Below are 15,739 nucleotides of genomic sequence, written 5' to 3'. Positions count from 1 at the left end.
AAGGGCTTAGTAAAATAAATTACTTTGCCGCATACTGAACTCGTTAGAAATAGCAGCCAAAAAAACCTTTTATAAAACTATTTCTAACACTTAAAGAAAACCTCTCTCATATAGTGTTTGCTCAATTCAACTCAAGGAAGTATGGGGGTAGAGACATTAAAAATCAAATGCAAAGGTTATTTGAGTACGTACGTTTCAAGATTAGTCAAAATCGACCCTTCTCTCATCAGCTCAGAATGCCCTTGTTGAATCTGAAAACACTGAAAATGGGAGCATACCCTTTCGGCTTGTTATCGCTTCTGAAGATCTGCTCCAAACTAACAGTGCCAACAAACTCAAATATGCAAGTGAAGAATTTCTGCTCTCCCCTTTCCACCAGCGTGGGTTAAAATCAGCAAACACTATGTTTTTTTCGGTAAAATCCGAGACATTAAGTAGAGAGAGATGAATTATAATTTCAACAATTGAGGGTAAAATTAATTAATTAATCAATCAATTTCACCAAGTATTCAGTATGCAAAGGGACCATTCAAGGCGAATTCAAATTATTACATTATATAAAAGGGCTTAGTAAAATAAATTACTTTGCCGCATACTGAACTCGTTAGAAATAGCAGCCAAAAAAACCTTTTATAAAACTATTTCTAACACTTAAAGAAAACCTCTCTCATATAGTGTTTGCTCAATTCAACTCAAGGAAGTATGGGGGTAGAGACATTAAAAAATCAATGCAAAGGTTATTTGAGTACGTACGTTTCAAGATTAGTCAAAATCGACCCTTCTCTCATCAGCTCAGAATGCCCTTGTTTGAATCTGAAAACACTGAAAATGGGAGCATACCCTTTCGGCTTGTTATCGCTTCTGAAGATCTGCTCCAAACTAACAGTGCCAACAAACTCAAATATGCAAGTGAAGAATTTCTGCTCTCCCCTTTCCACCAGCGTGGGTTAAAATCAGCAAACACTATGTTTTTTTCGGTAAAATCCGAGACATTAAGTAGAGAGAGATGAATATAATTTCAACAATTGAGGGTAAAATTATTAATTAATCAATCAATTTCACCAAGTATTCAGTATGCAAAGGGACCATTCAAGGCGAATTCAAATTATTACATTATATAAAAGGGCTTAGTAAAATAAATTACTTTGCCGCATACTGAACTCGTTAGAAATAGCAGCCAAAAAAACCTTTTATAAAACTATTTCTAACACTTAAAGAAAACCTCTCTCATATAGTGTTTGCTCAATTCAACTCAAGGAAGTATGGGGGTAGAGACATTAAAAAATCAAATGCAAAGGTTATTTGAGTACGTACGTTTCAAGATTAGTCAAAATCGACCCTTCTCTCATCAGCTCAGAATGCCCTTGTTTGAATCTGAAAACACTGAAAATGGGAGCATACCCTTTCGGCTTGTTATCGCTTCTGAAGATCTGCTCCAAACTAACAGTGCCAACAAACTCAAATATGCAAGCGAAGAATTTCTGCTCTCCTTTCCACCAGCGTGGGTAAAATCAGCAAACACTATGTTTTTTTCGGTAAAATCCGAGACATTAAGTAGAGAGAGATGAATTATAATTTCAACAATTGAGGGTAAAATTAATTAATTAATCAATCAATTTCACCAAGTATTCAGTATGCAAAGGGACCATTCAAGGCGAATTCAAATTATTACATTATATAAAAGGGCTTAGTAAAATAAATTACTTTGCCGCATACTGAACTCGTTAGAAATAGCAGCCAAAAAAACCTTTTATAAAACTATTTCTAACACTTAAAGAAAACCTCTCTCATATAGTGTTTGCTCAATTCAACTCAAGGAAGTATGGGGGTAGAGACATTAAAAAATCAAATGCAAAGGTTATTTGAGTACGTACGTTTCAAGATTAGTCAAAATCGACCCTTCTCTCATCAGCTCAGAATGCCCTTGTTTGAATCTGAAAACACTGAAAATGGGAGCATACCCTTTCGGCTTGTTATCGCTTCTGAAGATCTGCTCCAAACTAACAGTGCCAACAAACTCAAATATGCAAGCGAAGAATTTCTGCTCTCCCCTTTCCACCAGCGTGGGTTAAAATCAGCAAACACTATGTTTTTTTCGGTAAAATCCGAGACATTAAGTAGAGAGAGATGAATTATAATTTCAACAATTGAGGGTAAAATTAATTAATTAATCAATCAATTTCACCAAGTATTCAGTATGCAAAGGGACCATTCAAGGCGAATTCAAATTATTACATTATATAAAAGGGCTTAGTAAAATAAATTACTTTGCCGCATACTGAACTCGTTAGAAATAGCAGCCAAAAAAACCTTTTATAAAACTATTTCTAACACTTAAAGAAAACCTCTCTCATATAGTGTTGCTCAATTCAACTCAAGGAAGTATGGGGGTAGAGACATTAAAAAATCAAATGCAAAGGTTATTTGAGTACGTACGTTTCAAGATTAGTCAAAATCGACCCTTCTCTCATCAGCTCAGAATGCCCTTGTTTGAATCTGAAAACACTGAAAATGGGAGCATACCCTTTCGGCTTGTTATCGCTTCTGAAGATCTGCTCCAAACTAACAGTGCCAACAAACTCAAATATGCAAGCGAAGAATTTCTGCTCTCCCCTTTCCACCAGCGTGGGTTAAAATCAGCAAACACTATGTTTTTTTTTTTTTAATGTCTCTACCCCCATACTTCCTTGAGTTGAATTGAGCAAACACTATATGAGAGAGGTTTTCTTTAAGTGTTAGAAATAGTTTTATAAAAGGTTTTTTTGGCTGCTATTTCTAACGAGTTCAGTATGCGGCAAAGTAATTTATTTTACTAAGCCCTTTTATATAATGTAATAATTTGAATTCGCCTTGAATGGTCCCTTTGCATACTGAATACTTGGTGAAATTGATTGATTAATTAATTAATTTTACCCTCAATTGTTGAAATTATAATTCATCTCTCTCTACTTAATGTCTCGGATTTTACCGAAAAAAACATAGTGTTTGCTGATTTTAACCCACGCTGGTGGAAAGGGGAGAGCAGAAATTCTTCGCTTGCATATTTGAGTTTGTTGGCACTGTTAGTTTGGAGCAGATCTTCAGAAGCGATAACAAGCCGAAAGGGTATGCTCCCATTTTCAGTGTTTTCAGATTCAACAAGGGCATTCTGAGCTGATGAGAGAAGGGTCGATTTTGACTAATCTTGAAACGTACGTACTCAAATAACCTTTGCATTTGATTTTTTAATGTCTCTACCCCCATACTCCTTGAGTTGAATTGAGCAAACACTATATGAGAGAGGTTTTCTTTAAGTGTCAGAAATAGTTTTATAAAAGGTTTTTTTGGCTGCTATTTCTAACGAGTTCAGTATGGGCAAAGTAATTATTTTACTAAGCCCTTTTATATAATATATATATATATATATATATATATATATATATATATATATATATATATACACACATATATTATATATATATATGTTACAAATTAAGATAGGGGTTGTAAATGCAACCCTCCATGGGATAACATATATCCAATATACTGCTAGTGAAGTACCCAACAAAGTTAATACATAAATGTTAAGAATTGCGATGCAATTAATTCATTTACTGTATTATATGGGCAAAGGTAAAATGTTTTACCACAAATTAATAATACAAAAAAAGAAAATGGAGAAATACATCTAAATTAAATATCAACTACCAGATAATACCCAATCACATACTTTATTAAACCACTACATAAGAAACTTTAAGGTCAAACATAATAATATAGAACAAAACAGTGTACATGAAGGAGTAATATGATACAATAAGTACAATATGTATAAGAGAATATAAATAAATAAATATAAATATAAATATAAACTACATCTTACAGCTGTTTCATTTTACTTATATTAGCCATGTGTGATAGGTCAATATGTAGTTATAAATGAGACATTTACAAAAATATCCCAAGGCCTCTTCGGAGATTATGAAATACAAACCAAATTAAATATACACTTGTAGTGGATGTGTGTATGTATTAATAAATACATAAGTTGTTTTGTGATTAAATAGAGATTTATTTACACTACATAAATTTTGTAAGCAATGCTACGCATTGCTTGTACAGAATACATATTAAAGAATGCTTGTACAGAATACATATTAAAGAATGCTTGTACAGAATACATATTAAAGAATGCTCATACAGAATACATATTAAAGAAGAATATGTTTGCGTGTGTGTGTGTGTGTGTGTGAGTAAATCATTCAGAACAGTCACCTTTAGACATATTCTCTAGTCGTCTCCGAAACATAATAATATAAATAATATAAATCAATAAACATACATATGTTCCATATTCAATGTTACAGTTTTTCAACTTAATATTGTAATATTACAATGTAGAAAACATACACATATTAATACCCAAATGCAAATATACAGAGTCAACAGTACATTATATTAATTTATATTAATTTACAAAATGTCATTAAAGTTAACATCATTAGTATTATCATTACCACTAATGCTACCAATATCATTATTCTTATTATTAATAACACTAATACTAGCAAAACAATATATAGATCACATTATTAGCAATATAATAGCAAAACCAAGTACCACAATAGTGCTACAGTACCATGCAAAGCATTAAATATCTGCATATACATACAAAATGAGAAATAAAAGCATTTGGTTTACATGATATTAAGTTCTACAGGTGTATAAATGTACATACGAGTGCAAATTTATAATTTCAATTGTGATACAAATACTTGCACTCATATGAACATCTATACACCTGTGGAACTTAATATCATGTAAACCAAATGCTTTTATTTCTCATTTTGTATGTATATGCAGATATTTAATGCTGGTTCAATCAAGTAAGAGACAAATTGTGCCAATACCAACCAATCAGATTAATGGACACTACGGGATCCAAATCTATGAACATGTGTACGTGCATATGTGATTATGGACATGTGTGTTTATATACCCTAAAGTACTTGTATGCATGTGTAAGTTAGTGTGTATGCACATGTGTGTGTGTGTGCAGGTGCATGTATGTGTGTGCAGGGATATGTATGTGTATGTGCATAGGCATGCTTGTGTACTAGCATTTTTGTTCTATGGAACAACCCTTTACCAATATAACCCTTTACCTATACAAATTTGGACGACAGCATTCTAGTAGTCGGCAAAAATCTGTTGTCACATCACTTGAATAGATTTTTATGGCCATAATACTTTCACCTTAATGATAGCAATTCTTTTCTTCTTTTTACTTCTTTCTTTCCTTCTCTTTCTCCTTTTCTTCCTACTCCTTAACTCTAAACACACTTTTGCATATTTTGGGTTTCATTGATTCTCTTAACTGGGAAACTCTTAAGCTTATAGTCTCCATGATGGATTAACAGAGTATCTTGCTTCTCATAAGATAGAAACATTTCTCTTGGCACCAGTGGAAAAGACATTGCCCCGGAGGATAGTAACTACATTCATAATTTTTTTTTTTACTGCTTACTACTGGCATTTCTATTCAGTTGAACTCACCATCGGGGTTGACTTAGAAATTCTATGCGACAATGTAATCTTCATTAAGGTAATCTCAGTCTCATGATTAGCTACATTGAGTGCGCTGATTGCATAAAAATTGCATCATGACATTCTTCTGCTGACAAAAGCATATATTTTACCTGTTCTACTTCTTTAGTTCAGATTTTTATTCACATTTTAAGAAGCTTTAACTGTGAGCTATATAGAAACTACTTGCTTATTGAATCTCTTCACAACTTAGATATGGAAAAAAAAGTGTAACTCTCAATGCAAATAAATTGTTATTGTATCATCTTATTGTATACTGTCCACTTTTTATTCTCTATACCATCTACTCACTGTTACAAACCTCTTACAGTCAAATCCCTGGATCATATAATGTGACCGCGTGTGTACCGTTGGCGATTTTTTTCCCCCCTTTCTTCCCTTCTCTGGATCTTTCCTTCTCCTATGTTTCCGACGAAGAGCTCCACTCGAAACGTTAAACCCTCCTTCTTTCCTTCTTTCCTGAATAATACTATATTTGTTCCACATCCTCGCGTTGTTGTGTTTTTTTGTGCTTTGTTGTTTGGATTAACTTTATATATATATATATATATATATATACCGGAGTAAACACATAAATGTGAAACAAGGTGGAAAAAAGAGTACTCAAATACTCTAGCAAATATTCTAGCAAAAACTGTCCGATGAACGGCAACGAGAAACTCAGAGTAACAGGTTTTGTTGAATTTTCTGCTGCTTTAAATAAAGTATATATATATATATATATATATATATTTATATATATATATATATACTCTTTACTCTTTTACTTGTTTCAGTCATTTGACTGCAGTCATGCTGGAGCACCGCCTTTAGTTGAGCAAATCGACCCCAGGACTTATTCGTTGGAAGTCTAGTACTTATTCTATCGGTCTCTTTTGTCAAACCACTAAGTTACGGGGGACATAAACACACCACCATAGGTTGTCAAGCAATGTTGGGGGGGACAAACACAGACACACAAACATATGTACACACATACATATATATATATATATATATAATATATATATATATACATATATACCATGGGCTTCTTTCAGTTTTTGTCTACCAAATCCACTCACAAGGTTTTGGTCGGCCTGAGGATATAGTAGAAAACACTTGCCCAAGGTGCCACGCAGTGGAAATGAACCCAGAACCATGTGGTTGGTAAGCAAGCTATTTACCACACATCCACATATATATATGTATGTATATACCAGAGTAAGCACATAAATGTGGAATAAGATGGAAAAAAGAGTACTTAAATACCAGAGGTAGAGTAATATGCTTTATTTAAAAGCAGCAGAAATATCACAAAAACTGTTACTCAGAGTTTAACGTTCCCGTTCATCAGACAGTTTTATTAGAATGGAACAAAAATGATGATATAATCAAACAAAAACAAAAATTAGTTTAAAGGATACACTTTTGAAAATGGTTTTGTTTCATTAGTCCTTTTAACTAAAGGTCTTAAGCATGCAATGAACAAAATAAATTCAGTATTTATTCATCCTATTGTAAAATCGAAGGGCAGATTCCAAATACATATAATAAATAATTATAAATGAAATATAAGTCAATATAAGTCCGAAAATCTTCAGAAAACAACTTCCGTCACTTTCCAGGGGGAAAAATTAGAAGTAGTTGATAGCTTCCGTTATCTAGGTGACCAAGTCAGTAGTGGGGGTGGGTGCGCTGAGAGTGTAACTGCTAGAATAAGAATAGCCTGGGCAAAGTTTAGGGAGCTCTTACCTCTGCTGGTGACTAAAGGCCTCTCGCTCAGAGTAAAGGCAGACTGTATGATGCATGTGTTCGAACTGCCATGCTACATGGCAGTGAACATGGGCCGTGACTGCTGAGGACATGCATAAGCTCATGAGGAATGAAGCCAGTATGCTCCGATGGATGTGTAATGTCAGTGTACTTACTCGACAGAGCGTTAGTTCCCTGAGAGAAATGTTGTACCTAAGAAGCATCAGTTGTTGCGTGCAAGAGAGACGATTGCGCTGGTATGGTCATGTGGCGAGAATGGATGAAGATAGGTGTGTGAGAAAGTGCCAATCCCTAGCAGTTGAGGGAACCTGTGGAAGAGGTAGACCTAGGAAAACCTGGGACGAGGTGGTGAAGCACGACCTTCGAACGTTAGGTCTCACCGTGGAAATGACTAGAGACCGAGACCTATGGAAGTATGTTGTGCGTGAGAAGACCCGGCAAGACTAGTGAAGCCATAACCCGTGGCCCCTACCTGGGACGTAGTCAGTCCACCTGTGCATACCTTCCTGCTTGTGACACTTGTGAAGACCTGTTGAGGCAAATCAAATCAAAGTCAAATCGAATCAAGTCAAACCAAATCAAAATAGATGAACATCAATGGAATTTGTATCCTTGTGGTACCAGTACCGGTGGCACATAAGAAAACCATCCGAACGGGACCGTAGCCAGTACCGCATCGCCTGGCCTCCGTGCCCTGGGCACGTAACAAACACCATCCGATTGTAGCCGTTCGCCAGCCTCGTCTGGCACCTGTGTCGGTGGCACATAAGAAAAATACCGAAAACACCATATCCGAGCGTGGCCGTCTGCCAGCCTCGTCTGGCACCTGTGTCGGTGGCACATAAAAAACACCATCTGAGTGTGGCCGTCTGCCAGCCTCGTCTGGCACCTGTGTCGGTGGCACATAAAAAACACCATCCGAGCGTGGCCGTCTGCCAGCCTCGTCTGGCACCTGTGTCGGTGGCACATAAAATCACCCACTACACTCTCGGAGTGGTTGGCGTTAGGAAGGGCATCCAGCTGTAGAAACACTGCCAGATCTGACTGGCCTGGTGTAGCCTTCGGGCTTGCCAGACCCCAGTTGAACCGTCCAACCCATGCTAGCATGGAAAGCGGACGTTAAACGATGATGATGATAAGTCAATTAATACATTAAACTTAAAATTTAAAATTTTCACGCTATATTACATAAATATTTTTTTCAGCAGTATATACACTTACTAGACCATTTATAATATACATATATACACCAAAGTACACAGATGCATGTACGTAGTTATATACATATATAGATAAATCTCTTTTACTCTTTTACTTTTTTCAGTCATTTGACTGTGGCCATGCTGGAGCACCGCCTTTAGTCAAGCAAATCGACCCCAGGACTCATTCTTTGTAAGCCTAGTACTTATTCTATTGGTCTCTTTTGCCAAACCACAAAGTTATGGGGACGTGAACACACCAGCATCGGTTGTCAAGCGATGTTGGGGGAACAAACACAAACATACAAACATATACACACACACACACACACACATATATATATATACATACATACAGCAGGCTTCTTTCAGTTTCCGTCTACCAAATCCATTCACAAAGCTTTGGTCGGCCCAAAGCTATAGCAGAAGACACTTGCCCAAGGTGCCACGCAGTGGGATTGAACCCAGAACAATGTGGTTGGTAAGCAAGCTACTTACAACACAGCCACTCATACGCCTGTAAGACATAAATATATACATAAATACATAAATACATATATACATATATTTACACATACATGCATGTGCACAAAATCTATTGGTGTATACATATACAAGTCAGTTATTACAGATGAGAGAAATAGGAAGTATACCTCAAGCGTAGGGAGGACGGAGAGAAAAAGAAAAAGAAAAGAAACAGAAATATAAAAACTTGCAAGAGAAAGAAAAAAGAGAAAAAGAAAAGGAGTATATTGTTTAAGGACGCTAGCAAAATATCGAGTAGGAAGAGAAAAGATACTTTGAGTAAGAAAAGAGAAGAAAGAGAGATAAATCACGAAATATGTGTAACAAATGTACACATAAAATAAAGTTACATACATATACACAAGTATATATTAGCATACAAATACACATATATAATAACGTATATAAATATACAGAAATATGTATGTATATACATATTCACACAAATATAAGTGTATACACGTATACATATATGTCCATGTAAGTATATACATAAATATAAACATACACGTATACTTACACACATACACAGATGCACACATACAATACACACATCTACATCCTAACATATATATACAAACAACTTTTTTTTTTTAATTGCTCAGTGTATATAATAATAAAAATTGGATAAAAGACATTTACAAAATGCAGCAGCAAATATAGAATTATCTATAAATATAACAATTAAATAGGTTTGTAAAATACAATAAAATAAAATAAAATAATAAAAGCTTAAACTTGAAAATAATATGTATAACAGTCGAAGGTTATCTTAAAGAATATGTCGAAATATATCCAAAATCGTTGCGATGCAAAATAACCATACACTACAAAATACAAATTCAACAGTGGCATTGGAAACTAGTACAAGATTCAAAAAATATATACTATCCATATGGTAATTTGTCGGTTGACATTTTAAATTTTGTTGTGTGCCTGCAGGGATTTAAGAGTTCACGTCTTTGATTGAAAGTGCTATTGTTCTGTAATAAAATAACGAATTTTTCTGAATGGCATAAATCCCATTTGATGGGTCTTTTATGAGTACCATGTCTGTAAGCTGATGCTTTATCTAAGACTTTTCCATGTCACATTGAAAGGACAGGTTTCATTTTCTTTCAATTCCCAGACATGTTTTGCCAGACTGATCTTTGTCCTATTTTCCAGGTACTAGAATAAAATCTGGTCTTAAAAGAATTTTCTGAAGCCCCTGTGTATGTTTTATATTTTTGTGAGCCTTCTATTTGTACTTTGACCCCATACACAATCCCTTTCTCCAGACATTTTCCTTCCAACGGACAGGAGGTCTCAGCTTTGCAATTGCAATTCTTCAGATCAGAACTGGCACTGGTTATTTGTAATTATTTTAGTGTTGTGTTGGCTAATGAAAGAGGTGAAGTTTTTACAACAATAATAGCTAATCTTCAGCGTTTTTCTATTAAATATTCTGTAAAACTTATGATTAGGCTGAAAATGTTTAGAGACTAATTTTAAGAATTCCCTACCTATATTGGTTTTTACTGCCATATTAAAAACTGTGTTGAATCACAAAACCCTCCAAGTTCTAGTTCTACATGTGGTATTACTGTTAGCATTAACTTGGTTATACTGGATCTTCTCAGAGAATCCACTATTCCTTAATGTGTTATTATAAAAGGGTGCAGCATTTTGAAATGCTGTCTCATCCAAAGAAGTTGGCGATATTCGTCTACCTACATTACTGACTAGGTTCCTAATATTAACTGGTGGAGGACTGGATTCTTTGCTAATATAAGATAGCTTTTCATTAGGCTTACGGTAAGGTCTGAATTTATCTAACTGTAAATCTAAATTTTTATCTCAGTAATCAATACTTTTCAGGTTAGTATCTATTGTAATCTGTAAGCCCATCCTTTGGAAGAAAGCAATTAGATCCTTCCTAAGCTTACCTAATTCATGGACATTTAAATTATGGGTGACTATAAGGCCGTCATCCCTATATAATCCTGCATCTATAAACGGGAATTCTAGATTTAGATTATGCAAAATATAAGCTCCCGTGTGCACACATAACTCAGCCCTGTCATATGCCCCCATCGGTACATCAAAAAGAGAATGCTCTCTCTTTTTGACCCAGGTAGAATCCTTGTAAAAAAGGCAAACATCTCAAGTCATATACAATATTATTATAGGAAGTAATTCAAAATCTTGCAGCTGTTTCTGGGATACCCCCAAGTATGAGATATACCATCATCAGAGACAAATAGGGGGCAAAATATGGAAAATGAGAATGGTATATATCAATAAGATGACAACATGGAGGAAGGGAGTAAAAGAATAAGGAGATGGAAAGAGAGAAGAATAAAGAAGCATAAAAGTTCATAGTTCAAATTTCCAAACTTATAGAAAGTAGAGCATGAGTCCGTAGGTGCAATCCTGCGTAGATCCATGTGTGTAAGTCTTTAGGTGCAATCTTGGAGCCCCAGTAATCCATTACATCACTTACCTAGCGTACCTAATCATTTAGATAACCTATGAAATAAACCCCCATACTTTGTATATATATTTATATAGAGAGAGAGTGAGAAAGAGAGAGAGAGATATAGTTATGGCCAGTTCATTGTGTTCATGAAGTACTTAACTTCAAATATGTCTCATCAGACTCTAATGGCTGGTGACCTCTCTTGAAAACGGGGGAAGAAAAAACCCCGTGGCTAGTCTTAGAACACACAGAGGAAGAAGAAAGGTCAAGCACAAGAGATTGTATTTCTTAGACCACTATCTGGAATCCACCCAGTCAACTTGCAGTGCCAGGATTTCAGTTGGAATCACCTGAAGTGTAAGCAGGGTCTAAAGACTTCCATTCTGAAATTTAAGATGTTCCCTACATTGAGAGAGTTCTTCAATATCCTCACCCGTTCTGCTATTATACACAGCTTGCAATATTTGTTCCCATTGATGTTGGCAACCAGTTTTTTGGGGGTTTTCCATGTGATTACATGTGGAATCCTTTTGTCCTTCAGGTGCCACGGTGGCTGGCCAAGGACATGACATAACATCTCTTTGGGATCATAAACGAGGGTTTGTGGTTGGAGAGGTGCTATTTCGAGGTATTTCCAGAACATCTAATGTAACCCAATGAACCAGCTATAACTACCTTTCTCTAAAGACTCTACTGATCTATATCTTAGAGTGTGCTTCTCTTTTGGATTCATGATTTACTGACGATATATATATATATATATGTGTCTCGTTTTGTAACTAATTGTACTTTTTGTACATGTATTTTTATTTTTGCAGTTTTATTGTTTGTCTATGCCAGAAAAAAGGCTTTTTCGTTCGTCCTCTTGTGTTTGTTTTTGTACATGTATTTTAATTTTGCAGTCTTATTGTTACGTCTTGTTTGTGTTCGTACTCATTGTGCCCCGCTGCTTGAAATTTTATTTTAATTCTCTCGCAGGAAGGCCTATTGGATTAGTGTTCTGTTATGCCTTCGAAACATGCCTGACTCCTCTAGCGACAGCTGATGACGGGGGTTTTGTCCTTGTGTAACCTGTCCTGTATTTGGTTTTCGTTTTCCGTTTTCTTGTTTTTGTTTTTTGGCTTTTTCTGTTTCTACGTCTTATTGTGATGTCCTGTACTTCCGTATAATTATTTATATATGCATGTATATATACATGTAGATGTAGGTACATACATATATGTTTGTATGTATGCATATATTTTTATTTATCTCCTTATTGTCTGACAGCGCCCCGCATCAGGTTCGTTCCGATTCGTCGTTTCGATCCACTTCTTGGTCCCCTTTTTTTATATTAATATTATTATATTGAAGATGCGGTACTCTCTCCCTTTGCTTTAACCTCTTCAATCTTTCTCCCTCCCCCTCCTCCTCTCTCTTCGCCGCGTGTCCCCCTCCTCCTTGCCTATAAAACAAAATTCCTTTACACGTGGTTACCACTATTGAAAAGACTGCCTCCACGCGCTGCTACTACACTTTCGTCCTGCCAGCAAAAAGGCTTCTTCGTTCGTCCCCTTGTGTGGTTAATTTCCTGTATAGTATTCTTGTTATTTTCTCGTTTTGTAACTAATTGTACTTTTTGTACATGTATTTTTATTTTTGCAGTTTTATTGTTTGTCTATGCCAGAAAAAAGGCTTTTTCGTTCGTCCTCTTGTGTTTGTTTTTGTACATGTATTTTAATTTTGCAGTCTTATTGTTACGTCTTGTTTGTGTTCGTACTCATTGTGCCCCGCTGCTTGAAATTTTATTTTAATTCTCTCGCAGGAAGGCCTATTGGATTAGTGTTCTGTTATGCCTTCGAAACATGCCTGACTCCTCTAGCGACAGCTGATGACGGGGGTTTTGTCCTTGTGTAACCTGTCCTGTATTTGGTTTTCGTTTTCCGTTTTCTTGTTTTGTTTTTTGGCTTTTTCTGTTTCTACGTCTTATTGTGATGTCCTGTACTTCCGTATAATTATTTATATATGCATGTATATATACATGTAGATGTAGGTACATACATATATGTTGTATGTATGCATATATTTTTATTTATCTCCTTATTGTCTGACAGCGCCCCGCATCAGGTTCGTTCCGATTCGTCGTTTCGATCCACTTCTTGGTCCCCTTTTTTTATATTAATATTATTATATTGAAGATGCGGTACTCTCTCCCTTTGCTTTAACCTCTTCAATCTTTCTCCCTCCCCCTCCTCCTCTCTCTTCGCCGCGTGTCCCCCTCCTCCTTGCCTATAAAACAAAATTCCTTTACACGTGGTTACCACTATTGAAAAGACTGCCTCCACGCGCTGCTACTACACTTTCGTCCTTGCCAGCAAAAAGGCTTCTTCGTTCGTCCCCTTGTGTGGTTAATTTCCTGTATAGTATTCTTGTTATTTTCTCGTTTTGTAACTAATTGTACTTTTTGTACATGTATTTTTATTTTTGCAGTTTTATTGTTTGTCTATGCCAGAAAAAAGGCTTTTTCGTTCGTCCTCTTGTGTTTGTTTTTGTACATGTATTTTAATTTTGCAGTCTTATTGTTACGTCTTGTTTGTGTTCGTACTCATTGTGCCCCGCTGCTTGAAATTTTATTTTAATTCTCTCGCAGGAAGGCCTATTGGATTAGTGTTCTGTTATGCCTTCGAAACATGCCTGACTCCTCTAGCGACAGCTGATGACGGGGGTTTTGTCCTTGTGTAACCTGTCCTGTATTTGGTTTTCGTTTTCCGTTTTCTTGTTTTTTGTTTTTTGGCTTTTTCTGTTTCTACGTCTTATTGTGATGTCCTGTACTTCCGTATAATTATTTATATATGCATGTATATATACATGTAGATGTAGGTACGTACATATATGTTTGTATGTATGCATATATTTTTATTTATCTCCTATATATATATATATTATATATATATATATATATATATATATATATATATATATATACGTATACATATATATATCATCATCATCATCATTTAACGTCTGTTTTCCATGCTAGCATGGGTTGGACGGTTTTGACTGAGGGCTGGCAACCAGATGGCTGCACCAGGCTCCAGTCTTGATCTGGCAGGGTTTCTACAGCTGGATGCCCTTCCTAACGCCAACCACTCCGAGAGTGTAGTGGGTGCTTTTTACATGCCACCTGCACAGGGGCCAGTCAGGCGGTACTGGCAATGACCTCGCTCAAATCTTTTTACACGTGCCAGTGAAGCGACGTTGGTAATGATCACGCTCAAATGGTGTCTTTTTACGTGCTACAGGTACGGAAGCCAGTTGGCTGCTCTGGTAACGATCACATTGATCACGCTTGGATGGTGTTCTTGGCACCCTACTAGCACAGGCATAAGTGCCAGTAAGGCAACACTGGTAACGATCATACTCGAATAGCTGCTCTGTCAACGATCACACTCGTATGGTGCTCTTTGCACCCCGCTAGCACGGATACCAGTCATCGAAATGATTTTGATTTTGTGTATGTATGTATATATATATATATATATATATAACATATATATATATACACATATATATACATATATATATATATATTATATATATATATATATATATATATATATATATATACACATATATACATATATATATATATATATACTTTATTTAAAGCACCAGAAAATTCAACAAAACCTGTTACTCTGAGTTTCACATTGCCGTTTGTCGGCATATATATAGATATACAGAGATCTCAGTCTTTCATCGTTGCCTCTGTGAGGCCAAACGTTTGAAGGTCATGGTAGTCAAGCATTACCTTTGAACGTTGGGCCTCACAGAGGCAATGATGAAAGACCGAGATCTCTGGAGATATGCTGTGACTGCAAAGACCCGGGATGCTTCCTCCACCAGTTTCACATAGCCCCAGGCCATCCAAAGTACCTGGATTGCAGAACGACCTGCTGTGCTTACCGTGGATCGTAAGGTGACCTGCTGTGCTTGAGGAGACCTATTGAGTCAAGTACATCAACATCAAAATAAATATGAAATGGAAATTGTAGTTGTGATACCTGTGCCAGTGATACGTAAAAAGCACCATCCAAACGTGGCCGATGCCAGTGCCACCTTGACTGGCTTCTGTGCCGGTGGCACGTAAAAAGGACCAACCGATTGTGGTTGCTGCCAACCTCCCCTGGCACCCGTGGCAGTGGCACGTAAAAAGCACCCACTACACTCACGG

At 36.1% G+C, this 15,739-nt stretch overlaps 1 long non-coding RNA gene across 1 annotated transcript in view; it reads left to right on the top strand.

Moving 5' to 3' along the window:
* The first annotated feature begins 10,614 nt into the window (after positions 1–10,614).
* The window catches only part of LOC118761176, an 11,082-nt gene continuing 5,957 nt past the window's right edge, over positions 10,615–15,739 (top strand). Inside the window, exon 1 of the long non-coding RNA XR_004997193.1 lies at positions 10,615–10,626. This is a non-coding gene — a long non-coding RNA (uncharacterized LOC118761176). The remainder of the gene's footprint in view (positions 10,627–15,739) is intronic.

This window comes from Octopus sinensis, unplaced genomic scaffold, assembly GCF_006345805.1.
Source record: "Octopus sinensis unplaced genomic scaffold, ASM634580v1 Contig10141, whole genome shotgun sequence".
Lineage (NCBI taxonomy): Eukaryota > Metazoa > Mollusca > Cephalopoda > Octopoda > Octopodidae > Octopus > Octopus sinensis.
This window is presented reverse-complemented; position numbering and strand designations above follow the sequence as displayed.